At 50.7% G+C, this 18,284-nt stretch overlaps 1 protein-coding gene across 5 annotated transcripts in view; it reads right to left on the reverse strand.

Moving 5' to 3' along the window:
- The window catches only part of EPB41L1 (erythrocyte membrane protein band 4.1 like 1), a 95,893-nt gene that overhangs the window by 71,904 nt on the left and 5,705 nt on the right, over positions 1 to 18,284 (reverse strand). For all 5 annotated transcript variants that reach the window (XM_064521374.1, XM_064521375.1, XM_064521373.1 and 2 more), the window contains exon 2: positions 13,231 to 13,280. The gene's annotated coding sequence lies outside the window, so the exon portion shown is untranslated. The remainder of the gene's footprint in view (positions 1 to 13,230; positions 13,281 to 18,284) is intronic.

Genomic DNA, 18,284 nt, shown 5'->3' on the forward strand with positions numbered 1-18,284 from the left:
GTGCAGCAGCCTGGAAGGGGACCAGGGCTTTCCTCCCCACAGGCCTGTGCTTTAGCCATCAGCAACCCTTTCACAGGATTTTCCTCCGCTGGCTGCCTGCATCCTGCCCTTTGCTCTAGGAGAAAGCACGTGGGGTGGGAAAGTTTATTAAGGCTTCTCACAAAGAGAAACATTGCACAGCTTGCCTCCTCTGGCATGTCAGGCAGTCCTGTAAAGCCAGGAATGTGCCTCTTCCAGGCAAACACATACTTTTCAAAAAGTACATTTTCACTGTCAGCAGAGTTCAGGGAAGACACCAGGAGCAGGGAGACAGGCGTTTTATAATTCAAGGGTGTAGCCAGGGCTTTCAACACTTCCAAAGCTCCATGCACACAACCCAGCAAGAAGCACTGGCAGGGACTTCAGGAATACTACGGCAGAAGGAAGAGGAGAAAGCAGTTTGCTTAATACTAAGCACAAAAAAATCCTTCATCGTGATGGCACGCTGGCAAAGCACCCCTGCAGATGCGTCACACTGAATGGTTTAAGCCACAATCCAGAGCAACTTCCCCCTCATCCAGCCCCAGAACAGCTCCAGACACAGCAGTTTTCCTCTCTGTAGGATATCATTCAATCCAAGGAATTTTTTGCTTCTAAGAGAAGACTCTCCAAGTGCCTTACAAACACCTGGGTTTCGGAGAGGATTATGAAGAAAATGGACACAAAGCAACAACTTCCCCAGGCACACTTGCAATTACCCTGCAGGCAAACCCAGGAGTACCAGCGACAACCCAAGAGGCACCCACGTTTCATTTGTACAACTTGTCACTGTCTCACACAGGGAAAAAGAGCTCATACCTCTCTCCCAACACTTCACAGCCAGCTTGTCCTGCAGCCGCAGCCCCTACCCTGGCCAAGAGGCTACATCTGAGCCACCAGCACCGGGAGACACAGGAGCTTCATGGCTCTCTACTTTTCTCCCTGTTTTAATGCAAAAAGGAAGAACCAGGTAGGACAGGGGCACTGAGGTGGAAGCCCTGTACAAAAGGGTTGCCAGAGCCTCAAGACAACTTCCCTCCACATGGTGGGGCTTCAGTGATTTTGGGCAGAGAAGCCCCAAATGCCTTGTCAACGATGCCCAGGGTTGCCCCCCTGCTGCATGGACCACCAGGGGCAGCCAGTGGGGCAGCAGCACCTCCCACTGTCCCCATGCCAGGAGGATGAGGAGAAATCCCTATGCAGACAGACGCAGTGCAGGGCATCTCGGCAGCCCAGCAAGCTCTACCTTTGCCAGTTGCTTAGCAACCAGCATCCCACAAGGGACACCTCGGCCCCAGCACGGCCCCACGGCACAGCCCCGCATGAAGCATCAGCTCTGCCCAGCTCTGCCGGCGTGGCTCAGCAGCAGAGGTGAAGCCCAAAGCTTGCGCTCCTCAGCACCTTGTGCTCCTCACCTCCACGCAACTGCCCCTCTCCCCAACCAAGTACTGGCACCAAGAGGACCCAGGTTTGCACACAGATGCGCTTCAGCTGCCACCTCCTCTCCTGACCTCCCTGTGCCCCACAGGGCGACAGGGCCTCCCATGTTAATAGCCCAAAGCCTTGTCTTGGTGCTCAAGACCCACAGGAAAGGGAGCAAGGATTCGGACAAGATAGACCTCCCGCTCCAAGCTCAGCTGCTGCCAGAAGCTGATAAATGCTAGATGGGGAAAGGAAAGGGCCAAATTGAAACCGCCCCAGCTGAGGCCACCCATCTCAAGCAGCCAGCCTAGCAGAGCAGGTACTGGCATCTCCCTCAATACCACACAACCCGCTTTTGCAGGGACACTGACACGGCTGAGCTCACCCCTGCAGTCTGGCCAGGATTATCCTTTACAACTTGGCTCCCTTCTCCCAAGGCCCCAAGCTACAAATCACTGGGCAGACGGCCAGGCTTTTTGCATTTGCAAATCCTCACAAATTCAGAAGCATCCACCCCAGGGAAAGAGCCTGCCTCCCAGACAGCACCTGCCTCCCCTTCCCTCTGTGCGCCCAGCTCTCAACCAAGCATGCCATTCCCCAAGGGTCTGAGCCTCTCGGGCAGGAGAGCCAGACTGCTCTGCTTGCAGGGCAAAAGATAAATCTCAGCGCTGTTACTTCCTAACTGATACAGATCAATGTCTTGGGGAAATTCCTCCAAACAGCTCAAAACTCCTTTGCAGGGAAGAAAATGCTGCAAGTTCACGGTAAAAAAAAAGCAGCAAATCAGTAAGTTAAACAGGCAAGAACTGGAGTTCAAGGAACAAAATTGCTCCTGTAAACATCTTTTTGGTGGGGCCTGCAATTTATACTGCTGTTCAGCCCATTTCTGAGCAAAGGTTAGCTGGTGGGAAAGAGGAGAAGCAAATTGTTATGTTAATCATGGAAAATAAAGGCTGGAAATTGAACCTTCTGGGTTTCCTTAAACCATCACCAACGCTGGTGTCTACAGCAGAGGCCCAGCCTGTCATGAGCACAGGGTGCTCACCAAAGTTTGACAGCAAAGCAACCTTTCTCATTGACTTCACACCTAAAAATCAACAGATTTTTTTTAATCATCATCAGTGCTGTGAGATATCAGTGAGATTGCAAATATGTTGTCCTAGAGGCTTGTTAAACAATGTTAGGAGCTTCAGAGAACACTGGTTTTAAACCTGCAATACTATCTTACTCCCAACATTGCAGTGCATGTCACAGGATAAGGGACAAAGGCCCCTTGGGCTAAAGGAGTGCAAGCTGGTCTGCAGGCAAGTCTCTGGAAAGAGATCCCATCCACATAACCCATCTTACCACATCCTGCTCGCTCGCCAGGGCTAATCAAAAAACAAAGCTTTCACAATGAAGCAGAGTAGAATATCTCAGTTTTGTTGTTGTTTTTTTCTTAAGGCGTGGGAAGGAGATGCTTTGTGCAACAAAATAATTACTGTAGCCTGCTCAAAAAAACATCTTTCTTTGAATGTAGGTTTAATAAAAAGCACAAGGGACTGGACAAAGGCACCAGTGGGGCCTGGGTACCAATCAGGAGCCACAGCAGGCTCATTAGCTAATGCTGGAGTCGCCCACACCATGCCTCCCCCGTGCAGCTAGGCAACCATTAAGCAAAGCAGGCAGCTTCTGCTAGAGACTGAGCCGCTGACACCTCTCCAAGTGCTGGTCTGAAGTTGTCTCGAGACTTCAATCAACACCAACACCTGGATTTCATTCCATTTATTTTGAATTATTCCCAAACATAAAGTTTTAAATTGTTTTATTTTACTTTATTTTTAAATGAAGGCCAATGCTCAGGCAGGTTTCAAGTGTTGCCAGTCAGTTCTTCCCGACACTCAACCCAGGACCAGTCCTTCACTAATGGCTAGCAGCTGGGTCCTCTACCTGCACTGCTGAGATCTGGTGAACACTCATCCCCAGGATATGTTTGCAGACCCCTAAGTAAGAAGCCAATCAATTTCTGACACCAAGTGTGCTGCTTAATGTTAATTCTCTTCATTCCTGATGCCTCTCCTCCATTTTCCACACACACACAGATGCTAGCCATGCTCCCAGGAATGGGCATCAGGAACGACCCTTTTCAAGTCATATTAAAGTGATTATTCCCTCATTGCAGGGGGAGGGGAATTAGAGTCACAGACAGAAAACTCCCGCTGGAATAGATGAGCACTCATCTTTCAGAGCAAGCAGTCAAAACGCCCTGGGGGGTAAAATGAGAATGGAAAGCGGAGTCATTTATATTATGCACAGACACAATCCTGATAAACAGACCTAGAAACCCATGCCAAGACCGAAATGGGAGAGACACCCTGAGAACCCACTGCAGAACTACTCCAGCCTTGCTTTCTCCCATACAGCATCCAGGCAGGTCAACCTGGAGAGAGCCTTTCCCTGCATGCCAGTGGGCCTCCCAGGGATGGGGGAGATCTTTTCTATTAAGCACATATTTTAAGGTTTCTCTCACTTTCATCCAGCTTTTCCACTTTACCTCTTCAACAATCCTTAGTGGTTGTTTTTCTTCACTGTTTATTCCTCCAGCTCCCAAAGGATATATGCTTAGCACCTGCAGAAGTTAATCTAGCAATCTCTTTTGGTGTGTCTCAAATTCTCCCCCAGGGGCAAGGGACAGGAATTCAGGGAACTTGGACAATTAAATGACAACAGAAGGAAGGGCTGGAGAATTGTTGTTGTGGGTCTTTTTTTTTTTTTTTTTTTTTTTTAAGTGAATTAAACCTCTCCTTCCCACTGCACCCAAGGGCAGAGGCCCAAACTGCAAAGAGGGTAGAGTCCTCTGTGAAGGTATTATCAGTATTTTCTCCTGTCCGACTCAGACAGGATGACAGAGAAGTCCCATAAAATAGCACTGGCACATCAGACCAAGCAGCAGGGCACAGAATCCCACATCCAAGCACAGGACTTTCCTGTGGAGTGATCTGAACTCAGGGACTAGGAATCCTGCTTACGACCAAAGCCAGAGCCTAGTGTCATGACTGAGACGCTCCTAGAGCGGGCAAGTACAGTCCAGAAGCCCAAGGCACAAACAAAGGGAGAATTTCATGTTCTGCCACTGGAGCAAACAACAACAAGTTGATAAACTTGTAAAGTTTACACTATGCAAAAGGTGCTAGTCAAGGGAGGAGCCAGAGTTATGTCCCCGACTTGGCAGAAAAACATTTTCTAAACTCAGCTTAAGATCTGTGGTTAAGGTCTGCAAAACTAGAAGACAGCTCTCATCCCCCACCCCGGCACCCTCAGACAGCCCAGTCAGAGACGACAGTTCTTGTGATCCAAGCGCAGCCTCCCTCTAGCAGGAACACCACCTCTCTGGGACTACACCAGGCCGCTGAGGCGTGATTTGTGCCAAGTGGACTTAGGCACAGACTGGTGCAGTCCCTGCTCGCTCGGCTACATCAGAGGCCAGCCTCAGCCAGGACAACACAAGTTAACCCTGCAAGTGCTCCTGTGTGAATTTTCACTCACCTGGGTAAATCGCTGAAAACAAGAAACGTCTGCCAGGTCTATCACAGCCCAACATCTCTGTCCCATGCTACCCAGCCTTGCCCTGCAAACGGCTGTCTTGGCTACCAAGCAGCCTGAGCCCGTGCAGCGGGACTGAGCACACGGCAGAGCACCAGCCTTCACCTCCACACAGCACACGGGAAGATCTATCGCGCTCCGTCAACCACGAACGAAGGGCTCCAGCGGTCTCTCCAAGGCATACAAGACTCATAGCACAAGGGGAACAAGCCAGAGATGCTTCTTATAAATGACAACCATCGCTGATGAGTAACGCTGCTCCTCCTCAGTGAACCTTCAGCCACATCAGACAGGACATCAATCTCTTTCAGGTGCGAGAAAGATGTGCTCCGAGGAGAAGCACAGGCAGCCTCTACTGAAGACTGACCCAGAGCTCAGTACACGTTAGGGAGACACAGCGGTCTTGCCTGGAAGAGGCGCAGGACATGTGTGACAGCTATGCATCTACACAGCATGGCCAGTGCCCTGAAGGAAGATTAACAAGCTATATCCCCCTCCTGGTTTACATGAAAAGACATACGGAGACCATGAAACCATGTGTCAGAGCTGGCTGGCTCCATAGTCACTCCTCAACTGAAGGCAGTCCCGTGATGGTTGCCTTCCAGGAGAGGAGAAGTCACAAGCCTACATTTCCCAGAAAAAAGGGGTTTGCACATCTCATTTACCAAATGGAAAAGCTGAGGAGCAGAGGAAAGACCTCCCTTCCAATAAGTCACCCAAAGCAAGACTCTCACCACCTGTCAGTGCCAAATTCTCCAGGCAGGAGAGATGCCCTTGAGGCCAACACAAGAAAATTGGTTGGAGACAGCTTTGAAGGGTGGACTCCTGGATCAGCTTTCCTGAAGCACTTACATTCATTTGGCCTTCCATGAGTGTTTCTCTCCAGACACCCCAGGTTCAGGGTGTCCATCCCAGGCACCAAAGTGGCCATGCCCCCGAAAGCCTGAGCCTCAGCCCATGCAAGCAGAGCCGCCCTCACAGGGTCTCCAACACCAACACAGCCACAGGCACTTTGGAACTTTCTGCTGGAAGTTTCCAGACATGAACGCCACTACAGCCCAGCTCGTCCTCTGGCAGCAATATCTAGAAACAACCATTTGGGCAGTCACACTGGCAATAGCAAAGGGGTGGGACTCAAATTCATAAAAAGCACGTCTGCAATGCCAGCGACATCTCCCTACCGGGCTGAACACTCCCGTTACCTTGGCAACAGCGATAACGGTACTTTATTACTTGCAGCCAAGTGGTCTTGTGCAGAAGCAGCCATGGTGAATCCATAATAGGATTACAACAGCCTTTCTCTTTCTCTTGCCCTCCTGCCCTTTTCATCTGAAATTTATGAATCAAATATAATCCTGCAGTGAGGAAAAAGACTTGTCACATCTCCACTCTGGGAAGTATGTAACGTTCACACTCACCCCTGCAAACCAGGGCTGAGGAGATTTCCCAGGCACTGCCTGGGATTTGGTGGGAGGACAGTGGGGTCTACGAAGCAAAAGCACGCAGAGCTATGAACGCTGTCTCGAACACATAGGAGCACAGCATCAGCTCCCTCAAGCAGCCTTTGAGCCATTACGAGCACATGGGAGCAAGGCAAGTGTCCCCCAGATGACATAGGATTTGCAAGGGATGCAACCTCCTGCTCCCACCTCATTTCCTGTCCATGAAGACGCCTCCCTGTTCCAACTACTCCTCACCACAGCGCAGAGCTCCTTCCAGGCCCCTGCCGGACAGTTTTTCCCCGCTGCCACACCCAGGTGTACTGCCTTACTTGCAGGTGAGCAAAGATATGAACCAAGAGCTGAGTTCCAGGGCAGCACATGGCTCAGCAGAGAACTGGCCCTTCCTAGGGGTCCCCAAACAACACTGCAATAGAGAAGGTAACAGCTACACTGAGGACCCTCTCTCGCAGCAGGCTGGGAAGCAACCATACGTAGAGTCAGAAAAGGCACTCACCTGTTGCAGGAGGCACATGCCGTGGGCTGGCACTGTGGAGACAGAGGGAGGCAGGCAAAAGCCACCGTCCCCAGCCTGCACTCTCTAGCTTGGCTTGTCAGTAGGATGCAGCTAAGTCCAGCACGTGGCAATGAGCAAAGCAGTCCCCCCAGCAAGTCCCCCCAGAGCCTACCAGCTTCACACTGAGGAGCTTTTAGCAGCCAGCTCTTTTATCTGACCAGGATGGCAAACAGCCCAAACACTCCATTAACCTCTTCGGCAACAGGGACAAAGGGCAAGAAAGGAAAATCAAAAGCCTCTGGCCCAGATCAAAGGAGAGAGGAGCAATGGCTGTGGGAGGAGCTGGGCTGGAGGAAGTCCAGAGAATTACCACCATCAGTGCTTGCCTACTCTAAGGTCTATTGTAAGACCATGCCCCAGAGCATCCCCTTAGTGAGGCCAGGGTGGTCTCTTGCACTTGGTTCAGACTCAATATCCGCTCCTGGGAGCAAGTCCTGCAGATCTGCCTCTCAGACTACACCTGCTCAAACATTGCCTACAGCTTTTCATCCCTTGGGAGCTGCTGAAACTCTAGTCCCAGATGGCAGACACTGCTCCAGAGGGACCTGAGGACGGACAGGTCTTCCTTTCAATCCAGCCTCTGTGGGATCACCAGTTGGGCAGGGCAGGATCCTGTCCCAGCCCTTCACACCTTTGGCCAAAATCCATGGCTGAAATGGTGCACCGCTCTCAGCTACACCAAGATATGCCAAACACTTCAGAGGTAAGCGCACAGCCGTCAGAGCAGCAGAACGTCACCTTCAAAGGAAGGCAGCAACTCCTGCCACTCAAGCAGACAGCACCAAAAGCACTCCCGAAGGCGGGGCAAGATTACAACCCCAGTACTGATCTCAGGCAGCTAAGCCTACAACAGCCAGCCAGAGAGAGGGCCAGAGGTGGACGTGCGTCCCAGCTATAACATGTGTTAAGTCTGGCTACTAACTGGCATGATACAGAAGAGGTTAGAAGTATCAAACAAAGCAAGCAGGATATTTGGTCACAAGCCATCCTCTCCCAAGCTCAGTTTGAGGGAGCTGGCAGAGCTCTCATCAACCTCCAGGGCATACATTGCCACATACCACAAACCAATTTGCTCAGATGAGGCCAAAGCAGCTGCGATTGCAGAGAGCAAGCTTCACTGACCAAAGCACATACCGCAGTGAGCATGAGCCCCAAATCCAGAGGGATGTACACCAGCGGCCCTTATCTGGCTGTGGGGAGCAGGCAGAGCATTGGGCCACACACCTGGTCCAGGCAGACTGCCACCTCTGAGCAAACATCTGTGATGCCACCAGCTCCTGCAGAAGGAGCAGGGCTGCTCCCTGGGCTTCCTGCAAGCCATCCCTGGGAAGGTGATCGGCAGTGCTCCCTGTGCCAGCCAGCTCCAAGCCAGGCTCCCATTGCTGCATGAGGAAGTGCAATAATAGCAGGGAGGCAGGAGCTGCTTCATCTTCTCAACTGATCTGTAAAACAGAGTGAGGGTGTGAAAGAGATGATTAGTGCAACATGCTGGGCCAATTCTTATGGTAAGGAACTAATCCTGACTGAGGTGCTGGGGAGCAACCTCAGCAGCTACTCTGTGCTTATCGGTGCTTCACTGCCATTAGAAACTGCTGCAAGCAGACTTACTGGGGCTAAATTTTCTCAGTGCCAGGTCCCAACAGTGCTGGGAGCTCTGCTTTGGGGATGGAGCTCCCTTGTGTCCTTGACAGCCTGGGTATGGAGCTGGCTTGCCTGGCTGGCCCCTGTGCCCCATCTCACAAGCCTTCATGCTCCCACTTCCCTCCCGCTCTACAGGTCCCAGAGAGAAGGTATCAGAGTGGAGACCAGGGCTGCTTAGCAGCAGCACACATACACAGTAAGTGTCACATGAACAAGACAGAAGGTGCCTGATGCTAAAAGCTTAGCTCTAGCAGAGGGACCCCGACTGAAACAAAGCCTATTATATAGTATTTCTGACCACTTTCAAAGAGCAAAACTAGTGCATTAAGAAGGAAAAGCAAAAACTGTCAACTCAACCCACAGGAGCTATGCAACATGACAACAGAGAGGGTGGCTGACTCATTGAAGAGCACCAGACAAGCAAGACATCTCAGCCGCATGTCAGAAGCAGGAAGGAGCATTGCAAACTGTCTGGACCATGCATCATCAGAGAATGTTCTTCCTCTGGCTGGTGAATGCAGAGAGCAGCTCCTCTCCCCATTTCCAAGTCTGTGGCAACTACAGAATTGCTCACATGAAAAACCAAGCACAGGAAAGTATATACCATGGGGTTAGCTGTGTTGCATTGGGATGTAGCAGCCAACGGAGATCACACGCCTTATGTGCAAGAAGGACAGAACAAGACATCCTCGAAACTACAAGTCCAACCTATAAGTAGAGTGGTGGAAGGGGAACAGTAAGCAAGCTGTAGGTGAAGAGAACACCTACAGCCAGAGGAGCCAATAAAGGGAGGCCAGCTCAGGCACATGTTCAACCCAGCCTTCTGCCATCTTTTCTTTCCTTTTCAAGGAAGTCCCAAGCTCTTGGGCAGGTTGGCCAGAAAATGCTGTATAGCAAGGGTCTGCTGATTTGCAGCCCCAAAATAATCCTGCTCAGGATCTAAAGCAGTGGATGAAAAGTGTCGTTTCTTCCAAGGTTAAAATCACGCCTTATGCACCACTTCCTAAGAGAATGACCACCACCATAGCGGAAACTCTACCAAGCAGACTTAGCCCTTTCCCTTCACCTCTGCCTGCCAATATCCAATAGCAAGCCCTATGAGACATTCATGAGACAGGATACTATACCAGCTGTGAGGGAGCTGCAGAATGAACCAGAGAGACAAGAGGCTCATCCACAGGATGATAAACATGTCAAGATAGGAGTATCACCAATCCTTCTAGAAGCATCGGGATACCTCCCTCAGCACAAAGTAGCAGCTGGCCCAGGCTACCTGTGCTACACCAGCGACATGGGACAGGAAGGCTCTCTACCTGCCCTAACTGGAGTTCATGCCCTTGGGCTCTGTGCTTACCCCAGCAGCTGATGCTACGTGGCTTGGCAAGTCTTCTCACAGTTGCCTCAAGCAGACAGTGTCAAATTAGTTCTGCTCTAATGCGTACGTGTTTTCTCCAAGTCACTTGTGTGTCTGTGCCTTGAGCAAGGAAGTCTTGTTACTGAGACACAAGCAAAAAAGAGAAACAAGAAACGAAACACACCTGGACCAGGGCCACCAACCTGCTGCTGCACTTGGGGACACTGAGGTCATCAGCAAAAGCAAGGAGATCACCAGGTACCAAAGCCCAACCCCCCCAGCTCTGCAGTCACTGCAAGGCTCACTAACATCACTAGGTACAGCACCAAGCACAGAGGAGAAGCAGAGGTGGCTTCTTTGTGCTCTTCATTCATCCTCCCTGCCCTACTCCTCACCTCCCTAGCAGACCTCACCCACGGGACTCGACCCCCTCAGCAGCTCTTCTGCTACCTGGCCCCAATGGGAGGTAGCCCTGCTGTTTATCCAGCCCCGCAGAGCAGGAAGGAGGTGAGATCCCAGGCCCTGGCTGGGATAAGACTCCTCCAGCCCAGAGGGTCACTACTGGGACCGTGCTGCCTCCAGAATGGCAGGCAGCTTCCTGAGCTGACACAGAGCCAGGGACACCACGGGGATCAGCAGAGGCAAGGAAGGGCTGCTCTCCTGGCAGCAGCCTCACTTCTTTGGAGATGGCCTCTGGCTGGCGAGTGCTTTGGGGACTGGAAAAGCCACCCTTCTCCACTCCCTAACAGGCAGGACTAGGCTCCCACCAGAGATGCAAGAAATCTCTTTCACTCCGGCAGGGCAATAAGCTGGGGAATGCAACCCCATCACGTTCATCCATCTCCTGGGTACCAACGGGTTACAGATGAGCATCTTTTAGCTTCTCTCTTCATCAGCCAAAAGAGATGATCAAAGCTTCACCTCCTTCTGTCAGATTTTTACTATCCTTCCATGTAGAACAGCTTCCTCCTGGTCCTCCCAAAGCACAGCCCTGCTCAGATATGCAGTGAGACAGGGAAGAGGAGACTGCAGGGCTCTCTGGGATTTGTCAAGGAGACCCACAAATATATAGGAAAAGAAAGGATCCCATGCAGAATAGCTGCACGATGCTCAGGAAGGGGAAAGGACACTTGCCTCCAAAGGGAGGGAGGAAAAAAGGTGCTCATACCTAGGAAGGGGGAGTTGGCTCTGCAGGCTAACCCAAACAGCCCTTGTCGTACACAGCCCTGGGGAGAAATGTGCCCCTCGTACACAGCACAAGGGAGCACCCCACAGCAGCACACAGGGATGCAGGGTCACACACAAGTCAGCACTGGAGCTGGGACTACACCTCTGCCTCCTCCTAATTCCAAAAATGCCCTCCCGGCATTCAAACTTCTCTGGCATATAGAAAAGGAACCAGACAAGAAATGCTGTCCTCTTCCTTTCTCTTATTATCTCCAGTCAAGCCCTCCTCCTCCTTTTTCAAACCTGCTTCAGACAGAACACACCCCTGGACGTGGCGGAGCTGCAGACCAGGCTGGCGTTTTGTTGGATCTGCAAAGAGCCTTCCTCAAGGGATGGTCTCTTAGCAGCACTGGTGAGAAACTGCTCATAAAAATTAACAAGCTGCCCTATTCAGAGTCAGAAATATCTCTAGCCCTGAGGAGCACATGTGCAGCAGCCCATTTATAGCTCTCTTTAAAGACACGGATCCTCTGCCTGCATCCAGAGCACGGCCTGCCTCCACTGGCAGCACTGCAGTGACCCGAGCCCTTTGCATCACGAGGGCAGAACTCGGTCCCGGGCTTTAGGAGCAGGAAGCAGCAGATTCAGCAAGCCCCCCTTGGCGCATACCACCACAGCATGCTAGGCAGCAACGCACTTTTGTCATCCAGGCGAGAGCCCAGAATAGGATCGTGGAGTGCAGCAAGACACACAGGAGAGCTCTCAGAAAGGACTGAGGTGTCACAGGAGAGCTGCAAACCACCATCTGATACCGCACACGCTGTCCAAAGGCTGGCGTTTAATGCCTATTCCCTGAGTGAACAGAGGAATAAGGGTGCACCACAGGCTGGGAATGAACACGCTGGGAGGCTCAGCCCTCACACAGGCACCGCACATCACCTGGGATGTTGCAAATCATCACAAAGCAGCAAACGGCAGCAGCAGCCATATCCAGCGTGTCTTCAGCAAAATGCTTTCAATTCACAACAGATGTCCCCATTTTACAGACAGTGGTACCTTACTCTCATTTTGGAGCTAGAAACTGAGGTAGTCCTGCTGCTTTGCTGACCTCCCTCCCAAGGTCAGCTTGCAGGTCAGAGACCTAGAGCAGAACCTAGATCTCTTCCTCCCAGGTAATGCTCTATCCCCGTGTACCACACTGCCCACAGGATGCATGGGAGAAAGCTCACAACCGAATTCACAGGGACTGCATGAGGGTCTTTGCACAGTACAAATTCACTGTGCACCAAGGAGCAGAGCAAAGTCACCCAGCCAGTGGGGTATCCCAAGGACTCAGAGCCTTCTCCGTGAAGGCCCAGGCCAAGAGGCTCTAGATACTTTCAGGCATTGCAACAATTTAATTTTACATCTCAAATCTATTGCTTTCCTTTCCTATCTTCTATTCTGAGCTGCCAGGTGATATCAGCTTTCCTGGAGTGAGTCTTACGCCAACCTTGCCCAGTCCCGTTCTGAAGCTGTGGAACCTACATCCTAAACTCAGATTGCCATTTCACAAAATGCAATGTCACATTTTGCTGGTTTGCAAATACACCACTCTCCCAAAAATTCCTTGCACCAAAAAAAAAAAGAAGCAAAACTGGAACTTAGCGTTAAGTGTGATGTCCCAAGAACAGCTTTGTCAGCATGCAAAGACACAGACAGCTGGTAGGAGCCTTTCTGTTGGCAAAGGGGCTGTTGTTTAACTCCTAACTAAATATGAAAAACCTCAACACACACACACATCTGCGCATGCACAACATAAAAAGCCCAATCCCAGCAGTCTTGCACTTCAGCAGTTAGCAGGCCAGATTTCCAGGCCTAACAGTGGGTTGCTGGTAAAGAACAATTCACCGCACAAGCCTCTTTCATATTGCAACACTACTTCCAATCTCCTGCCACCAGTCAATGCAGCCCTTCTGCACGACAAAAAAAATCACTCAGCCTCACGATGGATCTGGAAAGGAGACGAAAGGCTTTCAGGATAAACTCACGCTGCTTCCAGGGGCTGCTCTCAGTACTCTGTTCAGGCACAATTCAGAATCTGCAAAGAAGAAATCAGATGTGGTTAAAAAAAAAAAAATCCTCCTAGGAATGATCACAGGCACACAGAAGGACATTAGCCAAGCATTTCATCACAAGATGGTGCCCTAACTGCTCAAACACTGCATTTAGATTCCATACAAACCTGCTCACTAGAGAATTTAAGCTACAGATTACTTTCTATGCAGCCTTGCTCTTAAAGAGACTGATATGAAAACAGCACCTTCTAAATCAGCAGGTCTGCTCACCGCATGTGTTCAGAGCTAGCTCTGCTAATTTGAGTGATAAAAGCAAATATTTACTACAGGCAGTGCTGCAGAACCAACACACTCCGAGAAGCGAAACGGATACTTTCTTGGCTTGCACAGCCAGTTGCTACCGAAGTTCTAATTTCAGGGCCATCTGTGCAATACCATTGTCTTCTGTCCCTCCGCTTCACCTGCACGACCCCTCCGAAAATGATAGCCCCGGCCAGTGTCGCTGAGGGCAACATCTGGTCTACAGGATTTTTATGCTGGGTAATGATGCATGAGCCACAAGGAACCAGCCTGCCTTACCCAGCCACAAAGAGACTGGCGGGTTTGCCATATCATTGGTAAAATGAGCAGTTTTAATAGGAAGTGCCCAGCAAACTGAATTCTGCAACAGCAGTTTCAGAGCCAACTTTTTAGATTACAACTACATCAAATGGGGGGGCAAAAAAAATAAAGGAAAGTCTATCAGGCCCAAGGAAGAGCTGAAGCCCAATATTTATTACAGTTAAACAAAGGAAGAAGCAATGTCCTACAGAGCAGCTAGCTTTAACAAAAAGGGTTAATCTTAAAATACACCTTTAACGTGCCCACATGCAAAGTCCATGGCTGCATCCACTAGTAAGCACAAATGCAAAGCAGGCAGGATGATCTGCCTATGCAAAGCACTGATGCTAAATGAAAGCCCTTCAGAGCACCCAGCTGCAAGGTCCTAGACCCTGCTCATTCCACATCTCACAGTGATTCAGTGAAATCATTTCTCTCCACCATTTCTCTCATCAGCTGTATTTAGCACAACACAGCTTGCCCTGAATGGAGATTCTAAGAACAGGCTTTGGCTCCTCAGGAATGACACAGATCCGCAGCGACTTTCTCAAGGACTTGCTCAGTGCACAAAAGCTGCCTCGCTTCCACTGGGACAGAGTCCCTAAGCAGTACAGCAACACTGCGTATCTTCTTGTGTCATTTCCTCAAGCCTTAGTACTGTGGATCTCCAACAGCCCAGCAGCTGGGCCAGGTACTGCATGTGACTCTGGATCCTGCCCTTCTGAATGAGAACAGGATCCTCTGCTCTCCTGTCTGGCAGAAAACCTGACACATTAAGGCCAGGAGGGAAGTACCTGCAGGGAAACAAACTCACCTTCGAGTAGGGAGAAATTTCACCCCTGAATGATCTGCATGGGAGCTACAGCTTAAAGAGCTGCAGGGAGATACACTCCCACCCTGGTGTGCCATGCTCCTTCCCCAGCCGTCTGCCACTGTCCCACCAGAAAAAGTGCAAGCTGAGTATGGTCGGAAAACTCCTGCAAGAACCTCATTACATGCTGGAGTTGGAAAACACTCCAGTGTATCCACATCCACTGGGGATGGATTCTTCTGTAGCCACTTTGTAGACCGGTTTTACTTGCTTTGCTGTCTAGCTGTATTCTGGAGCAGGGCTGGGACACAACATGAAGCATCCCTGAAGCCAAGACCCAGGTATCCAAACAGGTCTAGGGAGTCAGGGATCTCAGCGAGCTTGGCTCGGCCCCAGCCAGCAGGCTCCCTACAGCACTCACTGAATGCCACAGTTGACAGTACGCAACCGGCTGCGGTAGGCTCCAAGTGCTGAGCAACACCCAGCTCAGACACCAAAACCTGAGCACACCTCCCTCTTCATTTTTTGTGTCCAAATGAATCACAGAATAGATGAGGTTGGAAGGTACCTCTGGAGATCATCTCGGTCAAACCCCCCTTGCTCAGCTAGAGTAGGCTGTCCAGGAGTGTGTCCAGTTGGGTTTGGATAGACTCCAGCCTGTTCCAGTGTTCAGCCACCCTGAAGATCAAGGCACTTGTGGCCAGTCGCAGTGCAAAGCTGAACACCACAGTTTTACCTGGACTCCCAAAGACAGCACTGTCAGCACAGTAACAGCCCAGCTGACAATAGCACTGGCTGTACCTGCAACTCCAGTTCTCTGCCAGTTCACACCACTAACAGCAGGCATCACGAAGCCAGTGGAGGCCAGCCCAAGAGCCTAAATGCCTTTGCACTAGAGCCCTGAATGGGATTTGAATTCGCGGCTCCAGTTATTCTTTCAAATCTGAAAACAGTATTTCCCCCGACACTCCTACAAGCACACAGCGAAGCACAGAAAGCGTTCCCTGCTCCAACACAGGGAGTGCATGGCAGTCGAGGGATGTATGCAGACCACAACTGGCAGCACAGGCACCTGGCATTAGGAGCATGAGGCTGCTCTCACATGTTGTTGCATACGTGCCAACGCATTACTGATCCCAGCTCCCACTGGGGTCCTCTTTTTCCCCTTAATCTGCCTCTTCTTTTCACACAAACACAGCTGCCCAGAGGCTAATAAGCCAAACTATAGTCCTGAGAAAAGGCTCCATGAGGAGAACAGCTCAGCCCTTTCCCAGCAGGAAGGATGCACAGATGCCCCAAAAGGCCAAGCTGAGTTTGGGAGCAAACTCAAACACCAGCAGCTCCTGCTCTCACCAAGACAGGGTCACACAAACCTACAGAGATCTGTGGGACTCTCTCCCCAGCTGCTCCCTCCATCAGTGCAGCATGGAGGCAAGCCTCCATGGCCCTCCTATTGCTCTACCAAGCTCAGTGATTTTTGTGGGTGCCTGCAAAAAAGATAGAAGGCAGATGCATGGCCAGATGTGAGAGCAGTAGGCTTTTGTTCAGGCCCAGGAAAAGGGAAATCATGTTGGCAGCACCAGGATCCAGGGCTTGCCAGGGCTGCATTGTGTCCATCCTTTGAGGGAGCACTGAGAATGTAGTCACTGAAGGCAGGGTAGTGGCACCAAACACTCCCAGCTTGCCTGTTTTACAGCACTGGCATCTCTGTGCTGTCAAACAAAGCCACTGCACTCTCAATTAGACACAGACTTTCCTTCCTGTCTTCTGCTACTGTGCGAAGCAGTTTTTACCAAGGCTGGCTGCATTTCAGCAGTCTGAGCAGGGAGACCCTTTGAGATCTGAGCTATTGCATCAATTAATATCATATCAATGAAAAGCTCTGAGAAAACGGACACCTGGGATCAAGACCCTTTCCCAAGCCTGAAAGCTTCCCTTGCAAACAAGCAGCTCCCTGTAACACTCCCACTAGCAAAAATCTGTGCTAGATTGCATCAAGATCTCCTGCCATGCATCTCTCCCCATCACTGTGTTCGTCTGCGTGCCATCTCAGCCGAGATGATTGCTCTGGGCTTGAAAACATCCCACAGTGACCCACATTGTCACAACCCCATAGCAAACAGCCAGCCCAACCCTGCAAAGGGCAATCGTGTGTGTTGGCTGTCAAAGCAGTCGCTGGGATACTCGACTGCAGCCAGGAGGCTGAAGCAGCCAGACAAACGGGCAGATCCCAGTCAGCAACGATGGCAGCCCATTCACCGGGCTTAGGAGGAAGCTGTATGTTGAGCCCAGCTTGATGAAATCTAGGCCAGCACATTGCAAAGACGTCGATCAATTTAACAAAGGGCAAGGAAGGGGACAGGGATTCTCACCGTCCCCCTTGCCTGTCTGCTAAAGCAGAAACATAAACAGCACAGAGCAGCGTGGCAGCCCCAGGGCAGCTTGGCCGAGCGTTAAGCAAGGCTAGGGAGCAGTCCAGCTGTGCCCAGCTCCACCCCATGCTGTGATCACGTCAGCTCTGGTGAGCTGAGAAGGAGCAGCCCAGCCAGCACTGGAGATCACCATGGACCACAACATCACAGGCAGTCCGGCCCCTGAGGTTAACCCAGGAAGTTGTCTGCATATGCAGGGATGCTGCAGCCAACAACAGATGTACAGGAGTTGGGACTGAGGTCCAAAGGTCTTGCAACAATGCAAAAAGAGCTATGGTGGAAGTTGCCTCATCCCAACAAGAACACAGCATGGGCAACTGCATTTTCTCAACCTGTAATTCCTTTAGTCTTTCCAACTACACCTGCCACAAACCGGCTGAAATGCCGACATAGTCATCCTACAGCTAGCTGCATTTTCCTACAAAACCATCCAGAAAACAGCTGAAACGGATGTATTATACACAACACCAAGGTCACCAGCAGGGATGCACTCATGCCATACTATCAGACAGCTCATTTTGGTGCCCAGGATAAAAACCTCAACGAATTTGCAGAGGGAACCTGCAGGCATGCATCTACCCAGAGCCAGATCAGAGCTCCAAGACGTTGTTTTCTGTTGTTCTAGCCGGTCTTCTTTGCCAGAACTTCATCTATCAGGACTTTTAACAAATCTGTCCTAAAAGACAACACCACTGAAAATGCAGGCTGGAAGCTTCCCACCCCAAAGTTCAGTTTCAGTGTTGGTTTTTGTATTCTTTTTCAAAATTCCACTGTCCCATAGCAAGTAGCAGACGTAGCTGTACGATCATCCTTTCAACCTTAACACAGCACTGCTCTCCCACTTTGAGACCTTTGCCATCTCTCTCTGGTCATTGACAAGTTTCCACTCCCAAGGAAAAGAGGAGACCCAGAGCTTTGTCAGGTGCCATGCTATCCAGTGCTTGGCAGAAACTCCTGCCAGCAGAAACTGCACCACATCAATAGCACATCTGATTAGAACATTTAATTGCTTCTATCATTCATCAGGGTACTGCTTCCCCAACTGGACCATAAGGGGAGAAAAGCCTGCAAGACCTCTCAGCACTGCAACCCTTGATGCATGTCCACCCAGATCACGATCCCAAATAGGTGGACAAGAGGAGGATGCAAACAGCCAGTCCATCCTCCCCTTGCCAGCTCTGCTG

The sequence above is a fragment of the Dromaius novaehollandiae genome, chromosome 16 (assembly GCF_036370855.1).
Source record: "Dromaius novaehollandiae isolate bDroNov1 chromosome 16, bDroNov1.hap1, whole genome shotgun sequence".
NCBI lineage: Eukaryota > Metazoa > Chordata > Aves > Casuariiformes > Dromaiidae > Dromaius > Dromaius novaehollandiae.